Below are 23,781 nucleotides of genomic sequence, written 5' to 3'. Positions count from 1 at the left end.
AAACCAGTCTTCAGCCCGATTTTACTCACTGGCTACAACAACAGAGAAGTAATAGCAACATAAATTAATAAAGTCTCGAATTTTTAGCAGATGATGATGTATTAAAAGTTCAGGTGTGTCTGAAACGTAAAGATATCATTATTCTCCTTGTTTATGACTATTTTAACTTTGCAAATGATTATGTTGCTTACTCAGCTGAGTACTCAGCTGAGGTTGACTGGAAGAGTGCCAGCTAATCCTCGAGTTTGCTCCTGCTGATGATCTGATTTCAGCTATTTTGCACCAATTTGAATTATGATCATTTAACTTCTGCTGTGGAGCTGTAATGAACATTGGGATCTAAGGAGCAAGCTGATGTTATTAAAGGGAACAAGCTATTTGGGAAGAAGAGGGATCCTGTATCTAACTGCTAGGAAATGACCATCAGTCAAAGCATTAGCCAAGTGGCTGTCAGTGCACTGATAGCAGAAGTGGAAAGGACTTAAGAGCTGCCTTAAGAAACACTGATCTCAGCAAAAATTGTTGACATCATCCAACTCACCACTGGAAAGAATAAAACAGGTAGCAAGCATGCCTAGGTGTACCAGAATGGACACCTCAATAACTGGTGTATATTATTCCATCTTGCATTGCTATAATCTAGAACAGTGTGTAACCAGGATGTTATTGGGCACTTCACATATGTAACCAGGAACAAAGCAGCTATGTCACACATCTAAATGCTTTAAATGGTCCCTGTTTGTTCACAGGCCCCTACTATGACTTGTCTGAAGACTGGTATATGCAGCTCCGGAGACTTTAAAAATCTTTGGCTGGGGGAAATGTGTATTTCTTGACTAAGACTGAATATGGTTGATTATAATGTCAGAAGAAATGCAGTTTCTAAAAGGCCAAATGAAGATAAAAAAATATAGCAGGGGCTACATCACACAACAACAGAATGAGGTATTAGCAATATTTAATGGAGGCTTTTCCCCTTCCTTCAGAATTACTATGAATTTTGTGTGTGCATAAGCCAAAACAGATGGAGGGAGAAAGGACCTTTCTTCAGATGAATGGCAGCATTGTAGACTGTGTATGTGAGAAACAAAATATGTTCACCCTCATGCTACTGAAAACCTATTGATACTCTAAAGTCTCCAAAGCCTTTTAACACATCCGCAGCAAAACAGAAAGAGGTCATCATCACCTTGACCTCACCTTGTATCACAAAAAGAATGAAACAAAGGTTCAAAAACCTTTACAAATTGCATAAAATCCTTGTTTGTTCACAAGCTGTTGCATTTTATTCACACATGGATAAGCAGCAAATATGTTCAAAAGCAGACAGTGCAAACAAAAACTTAAAACCAGTAGCATTTACTTTTTGGTCCAAGGATTGTTCTGTTTTCTGTGACGAGTTCCTATTTATACTTTGTCAGCTCAGCATTTGACTGTACATGCATGAATTTAGTACTGTAACAGAGACTTGCACAAGCATCTGTAACCAAAGATGTTAACTTTCAAAGTGTGACTGTTCCATTTCTGCAAATCTATAGACTCTCAAAATCTAGAAATAACACACTTTTAAATATTGAATGTGATAAGGACAAATGGCTGCCTAAGCAGGACATATGTTATTCTACAACACCCAGCATGGCTGCCTCAGAGCTTAGCTTTGGATATGGAGGGTATAGATACCTCCCAAAACAGAGTTAAGATGGAATAAGATAAAACCTTAGTTGGCGGGCCTGTAAAGCATTGATACCCCAAGAAAAAAGGGGAAGTTCTGGGGAACTGGGAAATGTCCACTTCCTGTAAGTGCAGAGGTTTGTTTCTCTGCCCTTACAATGGCAAATAACGATGCGACCAAGTGGAATCTGTTTGCTTTGATGTCCTGCTGTTTATTCATTTTTTTAAATCCATGACTGGGTTTCTGAGGTCTGCTTTTCTGCTTTTTCTCCTACCCATCTGCTAGGGAGTCATAGGACCCCCAACAGTACACAGGATAACTAAGAAGTTATTTAATTTTCTTTAACTTCAGGAAACTGACATACTAGGGAAGTGTTGTCTTCCTGCTGATGATACTGTTTCAGATCAGGTTCTCTACAACACAGAAGAGTCTTTACATAGTTTTCTATTTTGAGCCTGGAAGTTTTTAATTTTGCTAATTCCCAACTGACATGGAATTAGTTTCTTGCTGTGCTAATTAAGAATGTGCATTTACACCTATTTTGTTTCATAGGTTTAAAAATATACATACATAGATATAATATGTATATATAATACTAAACTTTTGAACAAAATATGTATATATTAAATAAACACACATATAAATATACATAAACCTAACTGAATTGCATATATTTCCTGCAGCATTTTTATTTACTTACAAGGTGGTACCAATTTATTACTTTATATGTTATGAGTTCTCAGTTATTTAATCCCATTTTTTTTCTCTCTAAGTTTTATCTCCCTTTCTTCCTCAAGAGTGTAGAAGCCCCTGATGTGTAGACTGAGATGAAAAAGGAAGCATTTTATGATATTGGCTGTCAGACAGCAGGTACTTCATTAGCTGTCCATCATCTACAGCACTGTTAGTCAATTACTAGGGCAATTATTTGAACTTTAGCAAGCATGTCCCTTGTGAATTAAGTGGTCACTTCTCTCTGGCATTTTTCCTCAACACAGAGCAGTCCTTCAGCCTGGGTATGTTCACAGAGCTCTGTGAGCTTTGCTGAAAAAAAAGATGATTTACCCTACCTGAGGTTAATGCCTCTGTCTGTACTCTCCCACTGACACACTTTTCATTTCTGTCCCATTTGACTCTCCTGGAACAGAAGAAAAAGAGATGAAAGGGAGAAGTCAACAGTTTCGACGAGATTGCAAACATCTTTCCATGTTGATATATAGCAGAAATGAGAGTCTCTCTCTTTCTTTCACTTCCTGGACGAGAGCTTATCTGAATGATGTGGAAACACCAGTGTGGTGAAGGGTGGTTTCGTGCAATGCAAGAGTTTGCATTTGGAAATTTAATCTGATATTGAAAACACATGTTATCTTAGAGTAAGATCATGGGGTTTTTTTCATCTTAAGCTTACGAAAATTATTCTTACTTAAATCTGTGGGGCTTGAGAAAACTTTTGAAATGTGCTGTGCTGTAACAGCAGTAGAACTTTGGCAGGGTTCATACCAGCGTGTGTAAAGAAGCCCCAAGATGCTGTAAACTTGACTTCTCAGTAGGAGTAATCTTTGGTCTAACTATAAATTGGGTTAAAAAAATTCGGGTAACTAAGAATTCTTCAGCATATTTAAAAAAAATAATTCCATAGTTTTTTTATGTTTTTCTCATAGAGTTTGATGTTGCTTTCTAAATGTAGAAGGTAAAAGTAAAGGACAGGTGGCCTTACTTTGAAAAGAAGATGAAATGTTATTTTAAAACAGTGTATCTTTCAGGGTAAAAACTCAATCAGATCAGTAGCTGTAGGTTCAGCAGAGAAAACAGTCTCTACTTATGAAATAAAAAAGTATATTTTGTGCTGACTAGGGAGTAGTAAGAATGAAGAAAAATTCCTCTAGTTTATGATCTAGTCTTGGCAGAGGTAGAATACACATGTTCTATACTGTGGAATATTGATTAAAACTATGAAATAAAACTGTTATTCGGATGAAAACTGTTACAGAAGCACTATAACAACTAGTTAAAGAATTTTTTCCTAGAAATAGACTTTATTATTATTTTCATATATACTCAGTGTTGCAAAATCAAATATTTCTCATCTAAAGAAGATACTTGGATCTTACTTTACAAGCTGTGCTACTATGTCTATGCTGTCTTACATGAGCAGGGCTTTCTCTGTGTAAAATTAAACCATGAAAACTGTTAACTTATTACTTAACTGATGCCTAAGAAATATATATTAATATGAGTGAGAGATGTGTTGTAAAGAACTACTTTTACCTGATTTAGAAAAAAAATTAATTACTTCTGTTTACTCAAACTAACCAAAAAGGGTCGCGTTTACTTTTAGATTTGTTTGGGTAATGGAAATATAGGTGAAAATATGAGAAGTCTAATGGGGGGAGGGGGGAGAAGATATTAATCATTGGCTCTCTGAACACACAAAGAACAGGAAAGAAAATCGGGCAGATTATACACCAGAAAGAGAAAGACATTAAAGCTGTGCCTGTGAGGACATCTCCTTTCTAGATATTGTTCATAAAATCTTTGAAACACAGTTTTTATGGACAGAAACAAGAAATAATCAGAAAAAATAGTGGAAAGAAGTGATCTTTAGGCTAGGCCTATGTGATTAAAAATTAAATTTTTACGCTATTAGTGCTATCAGAGCAAAACAATTGAACACTTATTTTGTTTTGAAGAATTCTGTGGAAGTCCCTGAGGAGGAATAAACCTGGTGTCTCAGCTCTGAAGTTAGGTATTCATAAATACCAAATTCTTCCAAAGAGAAACCATGGTTGGAGTTACTAACTAAAAGTGATGCCATGTGGTATCTGAATTAGCAGCTTTTGATCCTTGCTTATTGCAGAGGTAGGGAGCTTTTGATCCCTGCTTACTGCTTTGGGGTGGAGTCTTTCAGTGACGTGTTCTATTTTTTTTTCTGCTTTGATTGTTGTACTAGCTCTGACAAAGACTACTACATCCATTATTTATGCTTGTTCCTAAATGTATGTTAAGATACCATGCAAAGTGAAGAATGATTCTTGCTTTGTTCTTTATAACCTTTTGTTTATTTACCACTACTGTCAATTATTTTGTAGTATGATTGTAATTATTTTAAAATAGAAGTGTCCATTGATATATTTCTAGAAATTATTTAGTCATTGTTCACCATGTTTTGAGCATATACATAGAACTAATTCACCATAAAAAAAGGAAGAACAAGATGTAGAATTTCCCCAAGAATATAACAATCATCTTACTAGTTAACATTTGTATCCCCATAAAGCTCAGTTCTGAAACAGCATTGTGTTCTACAGAGCTTACGAAATCCACAACAAGCATACTTAACATAAGAACTTCGTGCTGCATAAAATTAAATAGTGGCAGGCAGTAATGCTAAGTGCTCTGAGCATTTTGTTGTTTCTTTTTCTATGTATCCATACATGTTTAGTAATGAGAAAAAATGAGCTAAATGATGAAAACTCCTGAAACGTACTTCAGAGGTTGGTCTGCAACCCATAAAGGTACTGAATTAAGGTTAAGATCTAGTCAGTAAACTGTTTTTCCTCATGAAAGGAAACTGAATAAAATCCTAACACACACATACAAAAAAAGTATTGGTCTTTCCTGTGTCTGAAAACTCTGTTAAATCTGACAAAGCCAGTCTCTTTTAAGTATTAGAATAAAGTTAAACAAATCCAAGCTATGCATTGTATGAAATGCCATTCACCCTGACTCACATTTCTGTTATATATTTGGATACAATGATTTAACTGAGGACATTTGGTGAGCTTTATTGCTACTACACATGTATTCCATTGGGGATAAAATTACATTACATCATTTAAACCAATCTAACAGCAGCAATTTCCAGCAGCAGCAGTCTGTTAGATGAGCTCAGGTATTGTAATTTTCTCTTGCTTTATATAATCTTCTAGGGTATATCCTTTGTTTCTTAATCTGCACAGTCAGCCGTTCTTATCTCTTGCTGGTAGACTGTGGAAGAACAACTGTCTCTCCTGGACAAACAACAGGAGTTTAGGGAAGGGACTAGACATTTTTAGTTTGGTCAACTCTGGAAAGAAGAGACACCTGTTTACATGACATGGTGAATGGAAGAGATGGATTACATAAATTATTTGCTAAGATACGGAGTAACTCATGAGACCAGTACAGTCCTCCCTGTCCCATTTTAGAGGAAAAGATACATTCATGTTACCTTCTGTAATTTCCTAGGTTTGTCAAATATTGTGAATTCATTTATTTTGTTTTGAATCTTTGTTTTGAACCTTTGACACAGCATGTAAATGTTTCCAATAGAGTAGGTTTCTTAGTGTAGTTGTCCTTATTTTGCCAGAGGATATGCATCGTGTTGTTCCTTAGCATGGGTGTAAGCAGGAACAATTCCTGTGCTCACCAGTCCCAAACCTCAGCTCTTGTGTAAGCCACCCACAAGACACTCTGTTTCATCCACAGGAAAGTGAACCTTGCATATATGCCTTTGATCTCACATATATCACTGTAGTTGGTAGTTGGGAGGAAAATCTGTCATGCCAGATCTGACAGCCCAAGAGAGTTGAAGTTGCTGCAGCTCCACGTTTTAATTCTACACACAGAGAAGGTAGAATGGACTGCATTACTCAGGTACATGGCATGGCTAGACAGGTCTACTGACCAGCAAAATATTTACACACAACTAACCTTTTTAATCACCTTATTCCTCTACTTTCCCACTCTTGTTCCTCTGAAATCACTTCAATCCACCCCTTTCTCTGTGGTTCCACTCTACACATCCCGTAAGTTTTCTTGTCCTAAAATGCTCTTCCTCTGCATGGCATAATGTGTCCTATTTCCCTTAGGCAGTGACCATTCAGTCTGAAAGGTTCTCTGGAGTTGAGTCATCTTGAAGGGTTTCAAACCATGACAATGCAGCTCGGGGTCTCCTGGGACGGCTCTGGGAGGGGCTAAGACAGGGTGTCCTTTCTGAGTCCTTACTTTGGGTTCCCACTTTTATTTGTGCCTCTGAGCTCTTCTGGGCTTGTGAAGATGGACATTTGATGGGCTGATGAGTCCTGTGATGGGCCTGGAGTAGGCAAGGCGTTCTTGGGCTTCCACACCCACTGTTCTTTCTTCCACACCTGCTGTTTCTCTGCTCCTCTGCCGGTGTGCACATGAGCTTATATCACATAACCTAATGTTACCATGCTTACAGGTACAGCTAGACAGGACCACACCGTCCCCTTCTCTTGCACAACACTTGAAGACATTTGTTTCACCTCCTTGTAGAGCTCTGCTCCCAGAGCAGAAGACTTAGTACTGCTGTCAGCTACCTTCAAAGGAGGCTTGCAGGTCTATGTGGCTCCGTATGTGCTAAGCCTTACAGTCCCACTCCCCAGGAAGGGAACTGCAGCATCAAAGGTGTTGTAGGTTTCAAGATAACTGTACACTGCAGGACAACATTGTACCACTTGTGTATACTATAGGGCCCCTTGGGCTCCATTCCCACCTCACCATTCCAGCCTTCCCACAGCAGGGGTTGCTGACCAGCTGCACTTTGACAACAAATTCTTAAAATTGGAAAAATTTCAAGTCACTGCATGTCAGCCAAGGGTAACTACGCCAGGATTAAAGGAACTTTGTTGCAAGCTGTATTCCCCTGGCATAAAATCTGCAGTCTCTCCCTTTGTCACTGAGCCTGCCTCCCTCCCTCATTCCTCTGCTAGGTGATCCATCAGGCAGAATCTCAAACACCAAGAAAGAAAGAAGTTGAGAAGTCCACAAATTTATATCTATACTTATCTATGGTTATATGTGTATATACGGAAAGTGAATTTTTCAGCTCAGAATAAAAACAAAAAATCCTGAGGGATGACAGTATAGTTGGCACTTCTGGTTTCAAAATAGAAAATGTTTCTTACACAATGGAACTCTGGAAGAAAGTAAGACATTTCTCACATGAAACTCCAGATCATGTTATAATGTTTGATATTTTTTTCTGATTTCTGCATTGTGTGTATTATTATTTATACGATAATGCCAACAAAGTGACAGTGAGCAGAACATTCAAAACAGGAAAAGAAGTACCATTTTGGAAACAATGGCAATTTCTACATTAGCAAAATGCTTCATCTTGTTATTTAAGTTCTTGTTTTTACTGAAAAGTTATCATTACTGTTGCTGTTTCCATTTCTCAATGCACACACACACACACACACACAAAAAAAGCTTGCCAGACACTTCTGTTTGTCACAAGAAAGATCCAATTAACTGAAAAAGTCAGTGCGTGTGTTCCTTGACTTTGACAATCTGTTACATTTTGAATTTAGAAAATCAAAAAGAAAAAAGATAACATACAAGTTTCACTCCTGGTAGTTCTAGCTGTTATTTCAGTTACATGAATATTCATTTTCCAGAGAACGGGATTTTAAAAGCTTTCATCTAAGAGAAAGATAGTGAAAAAGATTTAATGACAAATAATTACAGTTCTTTTTAAGGGCCTTTTAAAACAAACCTCCCTTTGCTGTTGCTCCTCTGAGGGCTTACTGTTTTAAAGCTAAGTGTTTCTGACTGCAGTAATACCAGCATGTGATAATCAAGAAAGACTAAAATAGTCTCAGGCCACATTTATTCCATTTCCATTTAGGAAGAGACATAATAAAGGCTAGAGGTACTCCTTGGATATATCATTCTATATTTTATTCTGACCATGTTGGAGAAACAACGGTTTAAATATGACAGTTTTTCACTGCTGCCACAGTAGCCAAGGACCTAAATTTTGTAGACATGAAATCTATCTTGGCATGGATTCGGGTATATTTGGTTAAGTGCTGTACTTCACTTTTCTGGAACATGATTTCATTTTTCAGGCAGGCTATGAAATAGTTCTGAACATCAAACTCAGGGACAGGGGTTTTGTTGAGCCATCTTCTGAATTAGAAAAAAGAAAATCATACACATTGTAAAAATAGAAAAGAGGACAATGAAGTCAGTGGGACTTTGTGGACAGCCTGATCAGTGCTCTTTGTACCCACAAATCAGTCCAGCTATAATCCTGCTCTTTTGTGCTCTAAGGTCTTAGAGTATTTTGCTATTCAAGGTGACAGCATCGCTTGGAATGTTATCCCTAAAACTACGCATTATACAGGAATAAAGCATAGTAATAGGGGATCTAAAATGGCATGAAATGGCCTTTATTATTTATGGCTGTTATGCCCATATTGTAGTGATGTCAGTGGGTGCTACTGAAACCTCTCTGTCCTCTTCATAGACTTCATGTAGGAGATGAATGAAGATGGAAGCAAAAAATGCCAAAGAATATTGAAGCAGACACTAGCATTTCTACCACTGTTGTGAAGCTGTCCTAAAGAAAGCCTAATGTATGTTTTCAGTCTTGTTTTATTTCTTCCTCACTATTTCTGTTTTTTATGCAAAGTCTTCCTAATTTAGAATGAAAGAATTATGGAAGGAGGGATGGGTGCTACCTGGCTAGCAAAGGTATTCACAGTAACGTTTGCTCTTGCAAGTTTTTTCATAGGCCTGTAATATAGTCTATAAGCAGCTCCAGATGTTATTCCCCATCTAAAAGAAGGGCAGGAGGGAGGATTTAGGAAACTACAGGCCTGTCAGCCCGGCCTTCGCCCAGTGCCAGGAGCAGATATCCTGAGCACCATCACACGGCATGTACAGGATAACCGGGGGATCAGGCCCAGCCAGCACGGGGTTGTGAAAGGTAGGTCCTGCTTGACAAGCCTGATCTTCTATGACAGAATGACACACGTAGTAGATGAGGGAAAGGCTGTGGATGTTGTCTACCTGGACCTTAGCAAAGCCTTTGACGCCATCTCCCACAGCATCCTCCTGGAGAAACTGGCTGCTCGTGGCTTAGACAGGTGTGCTTTGTGCTGGGTGAAAGGCAAGCTGGCTGGCCAAGCCCAAAGAGAAGAGTGATAGTGAATGGAGTTACATCCAGCTGGTGACCAGTCACCAGTGGTGTTCCCCAGGGCTCAGTAATGGGGTCAGTCCTGTTTAATATCTTTATTAATGATCTGGGCAAGGGGATCAATCACACCCTCAGTGAGTTTCCAGACAACACCAAGTTGAGGGTGATTATTGATCCGTTTGAGGGAAGGAAGGCTCTGCAGGGGCATCGGGACAGGCTGGACCGATGGGCCAAGGCCAATTGTATCAGATTCAACAAGGAGAAGTGCCGTGTCCTGCGCTTGGGTCACAACAACCCCACGCAGCGCTACAGGCTGGGGCAGAGTGGCTGGAAAGCTGCCTGGTGGAAAAGGACCTGGGAGTGCTGGTTGACAGTGGCTGAACATGAGCCAGCAGTGTGCCCAGGTGGCCAAGAAGGTCAGCAGCATCCTGGCCTGTATCAGAAGTAGTGCGGCCAGCAGGGCTAGGGAAATGATTGTCCTCCTTGTTCTTGGCCCCAATGAAGCTGCACCTCAAATATCATGTTCAGTTTTGGGCTCCTCACTTCAAGAGGAATGTAGAGGTTCTGGAACATGTCCAGAGAAGAGCAATGAAGCTGGTGAAGGGTCTGCAGAACAAGCCTCATGAGGAACAGCTAAAGGAACAGGGTTTTTTTTAGTCTGGAGGATAGTCAGGGGAAACCTTATTGCTTTCTACAACTACCTGGAAGGAGGCTTCAGGTAGGTGGGGGTTGGTCTCTTCTCCCAGAAAACAAGCAGCAGGATGAGAGGAAATGGCTTCAAGTTGCACCATAGGAGGTTAAGATTGGATATTAAGGAAAATTTCTTCATGGAAAGGGTGGTGAAGCATTGGAATAGGCTGCCCAGGAAGGTGGTGGAACCACCATCCCTGGAGGTGTTTATAAAACACATAGATGTGGTGCTCAGGGACATGGTTTAGTGACGGACTTGGCAGTCCTGGGTTAACAGTTGGACTTGATGATCTCAAAGGTCTTTTCCAACTTAAATAATTCTATTATTGTATTCTGGATTGCAGCTTCCAGATGGATCACTGGAAAACAGGTAAATCTGCCACCTATCAGGCCAATTATTAAAGTGTCTTATTTCTTGGGTGAGTCTTTTCTGCATTAATAGGCAGAAAACAGGCAAGCCCTTTGTCACGGTCCACTCAGTGGACTCATGATGGTTCATTTAATATGATCAAGTGCAAAAATCAAGGCTACCACACCAAGGGGTTATGCTTTGATCAAACAGCGCAACTTTATTTTTTGTCCATAAAGCGGCGTGCGATAGTAGAGTAACAAGAAGGGAAGAAAAGGTAAAGTAAAAAGAAAAAAAAAATATAAAAGAGGATTATAGCTACCACCACAAGTCCAAGGCATCCCTATGGTCCCAGCGCCAGGCAGCGTCCCACCTGTCCTTCCGATCACTGTGATCCTTGGTGGGGAAGATCTCCAAAGTTCAGTTGCTAAGGACCCATCTTTTATGCCAAGCGACACACCTTGTTCCTTCTCTGGCCCATGGATTGTTGCCAGTTTCCACCTTCTCGAGCAAGGTTACTACACATGTCCAAAAAGGAGTGCCTGAGGCGTGGTTTGCCTTAGAGGTGGGTAGCTCCAGACCAGGAGGTGTGTTTTTGTATTATAATGATATTATAATGAAGAAAGTTCACCTGAAGTTCAAGTTTTTCTGTTTTGTTGCTACGACAGTGGTTGTGATCCATCTTCTGGACAGTGGCTATGCAGCTTTATCATAGCTGTTCCTTTCAGTCCGAGGTAGCAGGGAACAGCATAGTACTCCTCGTACTGTGCAGTTCTTCTTCCCAGGGTGTAGTTGTTCCTTTCAGTCCCAGGTAGCAGGGAGTGGCATAGTACTCCTCATACCATGCAGTTCTTTTTCCCAGGGTCTTTGTGTCTTGGTGTCCATGAGGACCACATTCCATCTCCAGGTCTCTGTTGGCAATGTTGAGACAATATCGTTCTCTTTGGACCAACCCTTACACGCTTCTCATGTATATGTGTTTTAAACCAAAGTAGCAATGCTCCTTTGCTATACAGAAACCAAATCATATTAAGTATCAGTCCATCCAATGGAGTAGGTTCTTCATAATGTATCAGGATGGGAAGAACATACTGCTTGTGAAGCTCAAACAATTTTAGATGGGGCAAAGGTCCTAGATGTTTACCCTATTTGGGAATGCTCAAATCAGAGCTGTTAGCATCTAAGTCATTTTTTGCATCAAAATTTGAATGGATAGGTAAAGCAGTAAAGGCATTTGTATGCTTCTTTTAGGCTTTCATTCAACCTGGCAGACATTTACATTATTTTACTTTAATGCTCTTCTAGTTTTAGGTCCATATATGGTGTGCATTGTGGCTGTGCTTATGATATGTAAGTGGGATAGTTTTAGATTTTACCAGATGTTTTTAGAAAAAAATGAAACAATAACTTTGGCAAGGGAGATTATGTTTTCACAAATCCCCACAAACAATTATGAGATGAAACCAACATAATAAACCCCACTGTGTTAAACGGACTTCTACTTCCTTGACTGTAATATATGTGTTCTACTATTTATCCCTTGTTATGCTGGGCAGAAGACCCATGACCATACACCTCAGTGAAACTGCTTTCTAAACTATTTAATTATGGGTAGTATTTTTTTCTGAGGTTTGCTTGAAGACATTTGAAGCACTTGCAGTACTTTGGGAATCCACTAAAATCTTACTGTTGATCTCAGTGATGCTGGATAAGTCTTGAATAATGTCTTTTAAAGAAGTGACGTTATGGTGAGCTTACAAATTTACTTGTGACTTATGCAATGTAATAGCAGTACTGCCAGAAACTAGCAATTACTCATTATTTAACCCTGAAACCAAAGTCTACTTCAACATACATGTTCTTCATTAGCATTTTTTACTTAACATTTTAATGTTTTAAATTTTTTTGAAACACGCCTTCCCATTTAAAGAGCAGTATACGTGGGAGAAAATCTCTAGTGCAAGGTTCCGCCTTTGTTGTTGAGCAGGTTTTGGAAAAAGCACATGAAATACAAGTGCTGTGAAGGATTTTATCAAGCATAGAAGGATTCATGTCATCTCAGATTAGTATTATGACTATTTGAATATTGCAGGATCCTGACCTCTTCTCAAGACATTAGCTCATAAACTCTGAATTCCTCAGTAGTTTAGAATATCAACACATTTTTACTTGTATTCATAGCTGAAGATAAATAAATGAGAAATACTGGTCCTGTGGAAGAGGTTCTTCTTGTTTATGAGCTATTCAGACAAACAACATCATGGTAAGGAGTTGCTAAGAATTTTTTTTTAAAACAGTTGTATATTGGGAAAAAAGTATTTTAGTTACTTCATAGCTTCTACAAAAAAATAGAGAACAAAAATTTAATTTGGAGATAATACAAAACTATTATAAAAGCTTATTAAGCACAAAGGATAAAAGAACTAGTGAAGCTTTAAAAATGGTAATTAAAATAGCTGGTGTGTGTCTAATGCATTTCCTCAGTGTCTTCTAGGACCGGATCATGATAATGTAAGTTTAACTTTTTCTTCCATTTTATTGAAATTATTACTGCTAAAACTCCTGTCTCAATAGTCTGTTAATATCCTTATATGATAGCTGTACTTGGAGCACAAAAGCAGCAGTATGTTGTCTACAGAAAATTCAGTGTTTGAATGTAAATAACTGAACCATCAGCTTTAGTGTTCTGCCTAAAGAGAAGGTAATGCATAAAACATGAACTGACGTGAACAAACACTGTCTCTGTAGCATATCATGTACATTTTAAGATCAGCATAGTAAATTACTTACAGAGGAAGCAGTGCTTCCCTATGAATGCTGTCTATCACAGTGCTTCCAGATTTTGTGGTTTGTGTGACAGGATGCTACCAAAGGTTGAGGGTCTGTTGAGCCTTATACCCTAACTAGTATGGTGCAAAACTCCAAAACTGCTCAAGAACATTTGGATGACTGAAAACGCAAATCATAGAATTCAGATTTTTTAAAATTATACCCTACAAAAATACTCAAGGTTTTGACAAACAGTGCAGAGTGATATTTGTTGCAGTGTGTGCATGGTAATCTGATTCACAAATTCTAAAATTTGAGTTAAACCTGTACTGTCCCATAAAGACTTCACCATCTTGGTTTTCTCTTTTCCAAAACTGACTGCATGCTTGCTAATAGGCTCTGCATTTTGCAGTCTAGCTGTGGTGTATTACACTTGCTAATATGCAAAAAATGCATTCTGAAGGAGTGTGTTTTCCAAGGTTTCCTTTAGGCCTTTGGGCACTTTCCCACACAACCCAGCTGTGCTGGTCTTCCAGTTTGTTCTATCCTTACTGCAATGATCATGTCTATACAGCCATTTTAGTCTGCTTTGTACATCTAGAAGTGACAATTATTTGTAAATAAGGTGATTCCTTTTACTTTGTGATCTTCTCCTGGCCCATCAAGGGATACAAGTTGCTACATGTCCTTCTAAAGGCCGTCCAGCTCTTTGATACTTTCAGTCTGCTTATCTGTTTAGAGATGTGGGGTTCTAGCAAAATCCAGTGTGTGCAGGAATGCAAGGGAGGTTGTAATTGGCAGACACTTTCACTTGCATGACTGTCAATTTGCTTTCTCATTCTTCTTTAAAAAAACCTCCAAACCTTTACACCAGCCTTTGAGGTGCAAGAATTCCATTCTGCCACCACAGCTTGGACTTGTCATTTTAAAATACTTTGCATATAATTGATCTCTTCTATTTTTCTAAGGTTATCAGGAAGACTTGCAGCAATTTATTGTGAAGACAGAAAGTAGAAGAAGAGATTATTAATGACTATTATATTACTTGCCACGTAGGGGAGGCTTAACATATGATAAAGCATCAAGATAGGGAATACAACTGCAGTACCTGGTTCCACGCCAGGATAAAGCTCACAATAAGTTGCTTAGAGACATGTCTCTGAAGAACTAGCCTGGGAGAATTTGATCGTGTTCCCAGCTGCTTTATCCACATGGGCATTCCCACAGTTACCACAGTGAAAGATGCTCTTTCCATTAACACCCTACCAGGGAATTCCTCAGGAAAAACAGCAATACAGAATATTTATGAAATATTTAGTCCATAGCTATTGTTAAGGCAAAAATATTTTACTCAACTTGCATCATTCTTAGACAGAAATCGTACATAAATGTAGTTGCAAATGGGAATACCTATACTTGAAACAGGTAACACTACCCAATAAGACTAATAGACAGCTTGTGAACATACAAGAGGCTGGGCTGAGAGGCTGTTAAAACAGCTTAATAATTACCACTCTATATGTTTGTGAAGCTCTCTGGTGAAATGCCAAGAGGGGATTAGATGTTGTGATGCTTTCTACTCTCATGCCTCCAAGTTAGACTTCTTTCTTAGAAGTCAAAATCACAGTGTTGACCTCAAATGACTACATTCCCCACAGCAAGCAGGGTATATTCAGACACTCAAAAATGCATTCACAGAAACCAGCACACTGAGCATCAAAATCCTTAATATGCCTAAGAGGAAATGCTGAAAAGGTGGACATGCTGAAATTCTCTCTCCCTCCTAGATGCCTGATAAAAACACTTAAGGAAAGTTCCTCTGTAAGATTGAAGCTCAGTGGCAAAACTTGCTTCCAGTAGCTGGTGTCCATGTCACACATTTAGGTAAGTATGGGCAATTGTGTCATCATTTGCTTTTTCAAAATGATCCAACAACTGGCTGTGGATCAAATCCCTTTTTTACATGGTAGCCTTGTAAATTAATCTCCTTCTCTCCAGTGAGTATATTGAATGGTGAGTGCCTGAGCTTGTGGGATTCAGCCCACAACACCTCACTGCATGTTTTGTCTCAAACTAGTGCTAGACATTGTGCATGAAAGAGACTGTGTGTGTGTGTGTAGTGTGAGTGCTTGTAGTGATTGTGCATGTATAGGCATATGTGTGTGCAGATATGTGTGCATGTGCACACCATGTAGGAGTTCAGGAGCCCACTGAAATGTATGCCAGGTATGCACCCTTTCCTACCACCCCTACAGCAGAGAGGTATTTAAGAAAGGAGAATCATAATGTAAAAAATAGTTAATATTAGATGTTAAATCAGATGAAAGAATGCAAAAAGCGGTTCTGTCCGGCATAAGTGTTATCTATTAAACTGTCATTTAAACCATCTCAATAAAATCTAGAAGTAATCCTGAGAATGGGCCTTGCAGACTCTTCACTTTTGTGAGGACTATTAAACAGTATGCTGGGACATTCAGGATATCACTCCTTCCATTTAGTGGTAATCTTGTTTATTCCTTTCTGGTGTAAATCAAGACTGATAATCTTTCTGTACTATAAAAGAAACAGTCTGGTTTCATGCGTATCAATTTCAAGTTTAGCAGGATAAAACAAGCACTCAATTTTATAATCCCAGAGCTTCCTCTCAGTTTCTATGGATTCTGCTTCCTTTGTATTTTCATACTGCAATCAAGGAATAGCAATACTTATCTGAATTATAAATCAGACTTTTATTTAGTCTAGCCAGCTGTAACTGCTTATCTGTATTACTATAATTAAGGAACTTTTATTATCATTGCTCTGTGGAGGCCACCAGGTGCTCTGCTCACTGTTCTTTGCATGACAAAGGATGCAGCCATAGAATTTTCTAAAAACATTTCTTTAAAGAGATATCTGTTAATTCTTCTGTTCTTATTTTCCCCTTTCCTTCATGCAAGCCAGAAGGACAAATTTTTTCTCCTGCTTTCATTTTCTAATCCATCTACTTTCAATCATTGTTGTTTCATTCGTTTAAGCATTTGCCATTCAAAGACTCCAGTTTATTCTGGAAATTCTCTATTCTGGAGAATGTAGGTCTTCTACATTACTTACATTTCAGCTTTGCTGACTCATAATATAATTTTCTTCATCTTCTATTAACTCCACCAACCAATGTATGGAGATCATAATTTTTTTAAGTAATTTATTTTTCTGCTTTCTTTAAATCATCTTGTAAATACTTGCAGACTTTCAGCCAGAGCTACTACTTAGAGCAACTTCATGAGATCAGCCTGTGCATAAAAGAAGAGGATATCAGCCATGTGCATTCCTGGGTTGGCTTTCTCCAGCTGTTTGAATTACTCTTTTGCATCATAGCTGTTTAATCACTCCATCAGTTCATATTGTCTTCTTCAAAAATAGGCTCAGTTCTGAATTCCTAATTCCTGTTCCTGCATTAAGAGAACAAAGTAAAGGCAAAGTGCCTGCTGAAAACACCTACAATGCATGTTGATGTCAGCTCGCCTCAATAGGAAATCAAGAAACTTCAGTGATAAGCCATCTCTCATTAGCTGTGAATTGAATTAGAAATTTAAAAGCAATATTGTATAATTAATCATAATTTAATATATAATTAATGTGAAGTATATAATGAATATGCAATGGCAACTGGTACAGATGAGTTCTGAAATAAAGAAAGTTACTAGGGCAGGTAAGGATTTTTCAGCTAAACCTCCATAGCCAGATAAGGGGAAGAAGGATTTTTGGAGTTTTGCTGTATTCAAATGTATTAGGCAGAAGGGAAGGTTGATAATACTGTTAAAAATATAGATATTTTCTCCAGTAAATATTTATGAATGAGGATGATTTGACTTTATCACAGAAAGATATGAAGTTTATTAATCATTTGGGAAAGTACTTTGGTGTCAAAGGAATAAAAACTTTTTTTACATAATTGAAATTGGCACCTAAGAGTTCTAAAAGACAGTATAAAACCTCTAAGAAAGGAGAATGTTAACATTATGCTGACTTTGAAGAAAAAAAAGCAAAACACAAAAAACCATAAAACACCCCAAAATGTTGATCTAAATAATGATGGGCTAAAGAAATTTACACAAGAAATGAAAAATCTCTTGCAATAATAATTTCATAAACAGTTTGAAGGATACAAATTTAATTCAGCTGATACCGTTATATGGAAAATGGATTTTCTCAAACAAGTCTAATTTTTTTCTTTGCTGAGATAACAGATTTAATCAAGAAAGGCAAATAGATATATATGGATGTCATAAGTTATTGGACCATGTAACACACTGACTCAAAGGTACATAAAGCTATATAATAAAACCAACATAGCAAATGTTCAATGAAATCTACCTGATGGATTGGTTTTGAGTAATACTTTAATAGCTAGAGTGCACAATTAAATTATAAGAATGCTCGTCTATTAACATGGCATGGAAGTAAAAGCAAGGAAGAAATTAATCCTGAGGATGAATTGATGAGACTGGCCCATTCTGATGCATGCTTTTTAAAAGGTGATGAAAAACTGGATACAGGATAGAACAGAGATACAAAAAAGGTTTGAGAACTAAGAAGTTACTATGACATGAATGTGATAGGTTCTCTCTCTCTTGCTATTTTCTGATCTAAATGTGCCATATTTTCTGGGAAATATACTTCAAGTAAATGCAAATTAGTTTTATCTTTGTGTATTGTTGAATTGGTTGCAGCACCAAGAAGAATGATATTTGTCTTGGCCTCAAATGCTATGACTTTATGGCTGCCATACCTTAGACTGGTTATTTTTAAGTGTTTTTTTCATCATAACTTAAGTTATTCCGAAGTTTTTTGGAGTTAGTCTCCTCTTTCCTCTACAATGACAAACGTTTTTTAGATGATACCTGTAAAACATGCCTTTGGTAAGCTGAAATTCCTCCTTGGGCAAACTTTTCCCAGAAGTTTTATATTGAAATTTTTTCATCATCTATCCAGTTTTCTAAGGTGAGAAGATGAGTTACAGATAACTCATTGTCTGTCTAGCAACAGTATTTCTTTTTAATCCATCTGGAAAGCACCTTTGCTTGGAAAGTACTACACACTCCCTTTCTGTCAGACCGTGCTGTTTGAAGGCTTCTATCTCTCACCGAGGATTGGCTGTAAAATGCAGAATCAGTTTTGGTGTTTATACTGCCATAGAAGCCAGAAACTTTTATTAGCTTATCACGTCAGGCATACTAGGCTTTCACACACTTGTGTGGATGCAAGAGTTTGTTAACTTTCTACATGGAAAGACACCATCTAAAACTCCTCTGAGGCAACATCATCAGGAGGTCTTACAGTCACATTTGCTTTAATACATGCCTGGCTACTATTGAAAACACTTTTGTACAGGTCATGGCAAAGGTGTATTTTTACGGAAGTCTTTAAAGGGATAATACAATTGTCTATAATTGTAGTATAAGTCACCTCCATTGATTTTTGTGGCTGCTGCTATAAAAAAGAAAGAACTGTTTGCAAGGAGAAAAAACAGTGTTTGAGATTAAGATAACATTTAAAAATCAGTTTGAAGAATTCTGTACTCAGGGAACCTTATTTTAGCCTTTGACAGTACCAGTACTAACACTAAATACAGTATAATTCAAATGGAAGTATCTAGCCTCATTCTAATTCTAAACACAATAAAGGGCTTATAAGAAATGCTTACCTGAAAATAAATGAGAACAAGGAAGAAATTTATCAAATATTTTTATGTGATATATTCACATCCATAATTACTTTAATGTCCAGGAAGAGTGATATATGACTAATTTTGTTTAGAGGAACAGAAGTCGAATATTATTTGCTATTCCAATAAAATGTATAAAACATAAAGAAGCATTGTAAGATGCTTCCTTACAATGTTTTCATAACTCATTGGTTTCAAATCATATGAAATAAAGAAAGTGACAGGTCAGCTTCTCCCTGACTTGGACTTTTTTATAGAGAACTCTGGTTCTAACAGGGTTCTAATACTTGGAATCTACAAGCCAGAACTCAGACACATAATTTCAGTTCAGGTTGTGAGCAGCTTTCCCAGTGTAATTCTGGATATGTGGCCTGCTTCTAATTTCTAATCAATGCATGTTCCATTTGCCCCTAAAGCCCTTCTCTGTATTTCTGCATTTTGATTCTTACATATGTCTGAAAACTACTACTGCCAAACGCAAGTAGAAGCTTATGTACCTAATCTCTTTGGAAGTAATAGGTTTTGAAACTCTTTTTAGAATTTGGATTAAGATGCTCTTGAAAATATTAGTTGTCTTATTTATCCTACAGTGCAGTTTAATCTTTTTTCATGAATATCAATTATACTTAATTAAATAGTCAAAGGAAATAGTTATAATAAGAAGTGACATGTTGCTGAGGAAAAATACCATGAACAGCAAATCCTTCCAAAATTGGAAATAATAATTAGCAATTACAAAAGGAAGTCAGTTTCTGCACAAGACTTAAATGAATCTGCTCTAATAAGTACTTGGTTAAAACAATGCTGAATAAATGTCAAGCTGATTACATTTTATTGAAAAGAGTAACTACAATATGATGCTTGATACCACACAATATTAAGGTTATATTTCTACATAAGTATCTTTGTTGTGCATTCTTTATTTTTATCTTTCCAAAAATAAAACAACTGTAAGCTAAATACATGGGTCAGATTCACAGTGTTTGCTGTACCCTGGTTTATATCATCTGAGAAAGCAATCCTCAATTTCCTTATTTGTCAGTGATTTCCTTATGTGTTTAACCACATCCAAGCATTTCTACTTGTAGTCACAGAGGCATGCTGTTTCTCTAGCATTCCTGCTGTGTACTACTGTTAACCAGCAGACATGTCTTAAATTTGTTTAATTGCATCTGATATCAGTGTGCTATTGGCCTTTTCTATTAGGGCAGTAGCTTGCCTCTATGTTAGTTACTTGATTATATGTGTGAAATCTCCTGAATGATAGATGTTAAAATTAATACACATTCTTCGTTTACTGTTCTTAAATACTGATGTATTTTATTAAAAGCAAAAGACTATGTTCTTTAGGATTTGAAAGGGTAACATGCTGAAAGTTTTGCATGGAAGAGTTTGGCATATGAAGAAAATAAAAGAAAAAAAGGCGAGTGCAACCAACAAGGATAGGCATTGGATCTGAGACGACTTTTTCTTTAAGATTCTGTATATTTATCTAAATTGTTTTCTCTGTCTTCACATTTCCCTGTGGTGCCTCAGTAATCTGTACCCTGACATTGCCAATTTTACACATTTCATCTCATTTTGGCATCAGCCAGTAGTATTTCCTAACTGTCTTTGCTTCTGTGTTGACACACATCATTCTACCATGATTAACTTACAAATGTCCTTTGCAAAAACGAGAAAGCATGATTCCTTCACTTACTGAACTCCACTGCAAAAGGATGATTTTTTTTTTTCCCGGACAGCATCAGGACACACTGTGTCAGTAAAAGCTTCATTTTCCATTAAGGGAAATTAAATACCATTAGGTTTGGCATGTGCTGATTTTCCCTGTTGTTTTGCTCACTCCCGAGGTGTCTGCCTGAGACATGTTAGTAAAATTATCATGCTTCAAAAATATAGTCATGTTCTAATGGGTCTGCCTATCTCATGTCAGGGCAATAGGCAGTCACAAGCTGTATTCTTCCTAAAGGACATAGGTGTTGCCCCACAATTGCAGTCCATGATCTGCCCCAAAATGTAATAAATGTATTTCTGGGTTCCCTTTGCTATAGTTTTATTGAAAGTCATGATACTAGTATAAAACAGGCTGTTCCAGTCCTAACTGCATGCTTTGTCTCACTCTCCACATGGGGCAATAAGGGCTGAAGCCACCGGTAAGCACACTGCAGGTGTTTACCTGTTTCTTTTCTCTCTGTTCAGGACAGGGGTCCTCAAACTATGGCCTGTGGGCTGGATACGGCCCCCGGTATTTACAGACCCCCCCGGCCCCCCCCTGCTGGGGGTTGGGGGGGGAAACCAAGCAGCCGCAGATGGCTGCCTGCCACTGCATCCGCGCCAGCCCCTGGTTAAAAAGTGTGAGGACCCCTGGTTCAGGATTTTGGTGATAATTTGCTCATGGTTACTGAGGAAGGGCAGAACCTGTCCATGAGACTGGAAACTTGCCAGTTCTAAAAAGTTCTAGTGTCAGGAGTCAGAAGCACCTTAGTCTAGCAGGCCAGGCAGGGGTAGGGTGTTAACATGAGGTTGTGCTGTCAGCTGGGTGACGTTCTCCTTTCACTATCTGTGCCTAGATCTTATTTACATAAATGTAGAGCATAGGTTTAGAAGTGGATTTTTGCCTTTAGTCTGTTTTTCATCTACCACTGTGCTGTTAAGTTTTAACAGTTTATCCGTTTCCCTCCCTTCAAATTATACCATACTTGATAGACAGCCAATCCATAAGAGTTTCAAGTACTTTACCAACTTTTTACAGTGTTATTCACAACCACGTCCCTTATCTGTCTCTTGCAGATCTTCTAAGATAATGTTCATGGCCAAATTCCCCAAAGAGCTGCAGTCTCACTGCTGCCTCTTCAGAGCCAAGGAAAATAATAATTAAAAAAGTAATGTTCTAAAACACCTTCCCAGTGTTTTGGCATCTTCAGGCATACCCTTAAAAGGGTGCTGGCACATGAGTGGTTATTGGGAAGACTGATATGGGCAACAGAGCTGAATACTGTGAGTTTCCAGTCACTAGTAAAGACATGCTTGCTCTCTTTGCCCCAGATTCTTCAAATGACAAGGCATTGGCCCTGATGCCAATGAGACAGCACTAAAGGAGAGCTAAGAAGTATTTGCTGACAGGTGCTGTAGAGCACACTGGACACCAAGTCCTGCCATTATCTATGGTGAAGGCTGCTATGAGGATTCCCAGAAAAGAAGGCTCAGGAATAGACAGAAAACACTGCATTGCAATGTCATTCCCACACTACCAAACCTCCTGATTATTCTCCCGATCCCCCTACTTAGCCAAGAGCTACCCTGGTAACCTTTGGACAGAGGGCTTCTGTCTGCTGGGAATGGATCCAGTATGGATGGATCCATGATACAATAGATCAATTTCCTGGGCTATGTTGCAAAAAAATTTCTATTACAGTTTACAGAATCCCACAGAGATTTGTATTTCTTGTTCCACAGGTTTTTTGATATCACTCATTTCATGGTTGGTTATATTTCTATTAATAGCTTCCGTTTCTTGCTCATTTATCCAGGATTTTCACTGCTATGATTGTTATTTTCCTCCTTGACCTATTCTTTTTATCTGTTGGACAGAAAGTCTTCTATTTTTTACTTCAGTACCAGAATTTTCTCATTTAGCACTCCTTATCCAATAAAGATATATATTTTACTTTAGCTGTGTTCTGCTCTTTTGCCTGCAGTAACTTTATTTGTTTTATTAACTTGCCCTAGGACATAGTAAAATGGCTAAACAAAGAAAGACTGGCTCAGGACTATTCAGGTCCAAAGGCAGGGGCTGGTGTGTGTGGCCATGACCATTTAGCCAATGCTGGATGCATACATAGGATAGCAAAAAAGGAAAAAAAAAAGTATAGCAAGTGGATAAAAGAGCAAGAAGGCTAGATAACTAACTAGCAGGATATCTAGGTATGATTCCTAGAACAGTAAAAATCCGTGCAGGATAGTTGGAAAAGGGCAGCACTGGGTGGAGTAAATCTTACCGTGTTTTGGATTGGAATAGAGGAAAAAATCCCACATTTTCCTCTAGTTTTAAATAGAGGAAAGCAAAGTATTTTCAGGGCTGCAAAAGCATGCCAGGGGCAGAAAGGACAAGGGTGGGTTTTTTTCCTTGTTCTAGAAGGTTTTGGAAGAGAAGTAAGAATGAAGGAAATAAGTTGAATGTGTTTTGAAAGGTTGTAGGGTCAAAGAAAGGAATGACAAGGAAAGATAGTTTTGTTTTGTTTTTCTTTTGGAATGATACAATGTGTGTATGTGTCAATTTAAGAATAGCTATATAGTATTCATTTGGTCCAATGTCCTCCAGCTGTATCCTCAGGATGACAGTGTTGAAGAGTGGGTGCCTACAGAGTGGGAAACTTGGGGAAGCACAGCATGGCACATGTGGAGTTTGTTTAGTTGGTTTTGCAACATCCGTACCCAAACTGTAACAGGCTGACATGATCTTCACAGTAATAGTCATTCTTGCCTGTTAATTGATTCTCTCCATTTGTCAACAGCTCACCAGTCAGCCAAAACCCTGTGTGATCCTGGCAAGAATGCTTGTTTTCATGAGCCAACAAGTCATCCGTGCCTGTGACTGATACATATGATGCTGCTAAATCTATCTAAAGCAACAGCCGTGGCGCCTTCAGGACAGCCATTCCCAG

General features: G+C 38.2%; 1 long non-coding RNA gene across 7 annotated transcripts in view; it reads left to right on the top strand.

The window, feature by feature from the left end:
* The window catches only part of LOC308056686, a 93,252-nt gene that overhangs the window by 16,499 nt on the left and 52,972 nt on the right, over positions 1-23,781 (top strand). For 5 of the 7 annotated variants that reach the window (XR_013924918.1, XR_013924920.1, XR_013924922.1 and 2 more), the window contains one exon: positions 1-23,781. This exon is cut by the window's left edge. This is a non-coding gene — a long non-coding RNA (uncharacterized lncRNA). The other 2 variants (XR_013924921.1, XR_013924919.1) reach the window with 2 other exon arrangements.

The sequence above is a fragment of the Falco punctatus genome (genome assembly GCF_963210335.1).
Source record: "Falco punctatus genome assembly, chromosome: Z".
Classification (NCBI taxonomy): Eukaryota; Metazoa; Chordata; class Aves; order Falconiformes; family Falconidae; genus Falco; species Falco punctatus.
Note: the sequence above shows the minus strand (reverse complement) of the source record. Positions and strands in the feature narration are given on the sequence as shown.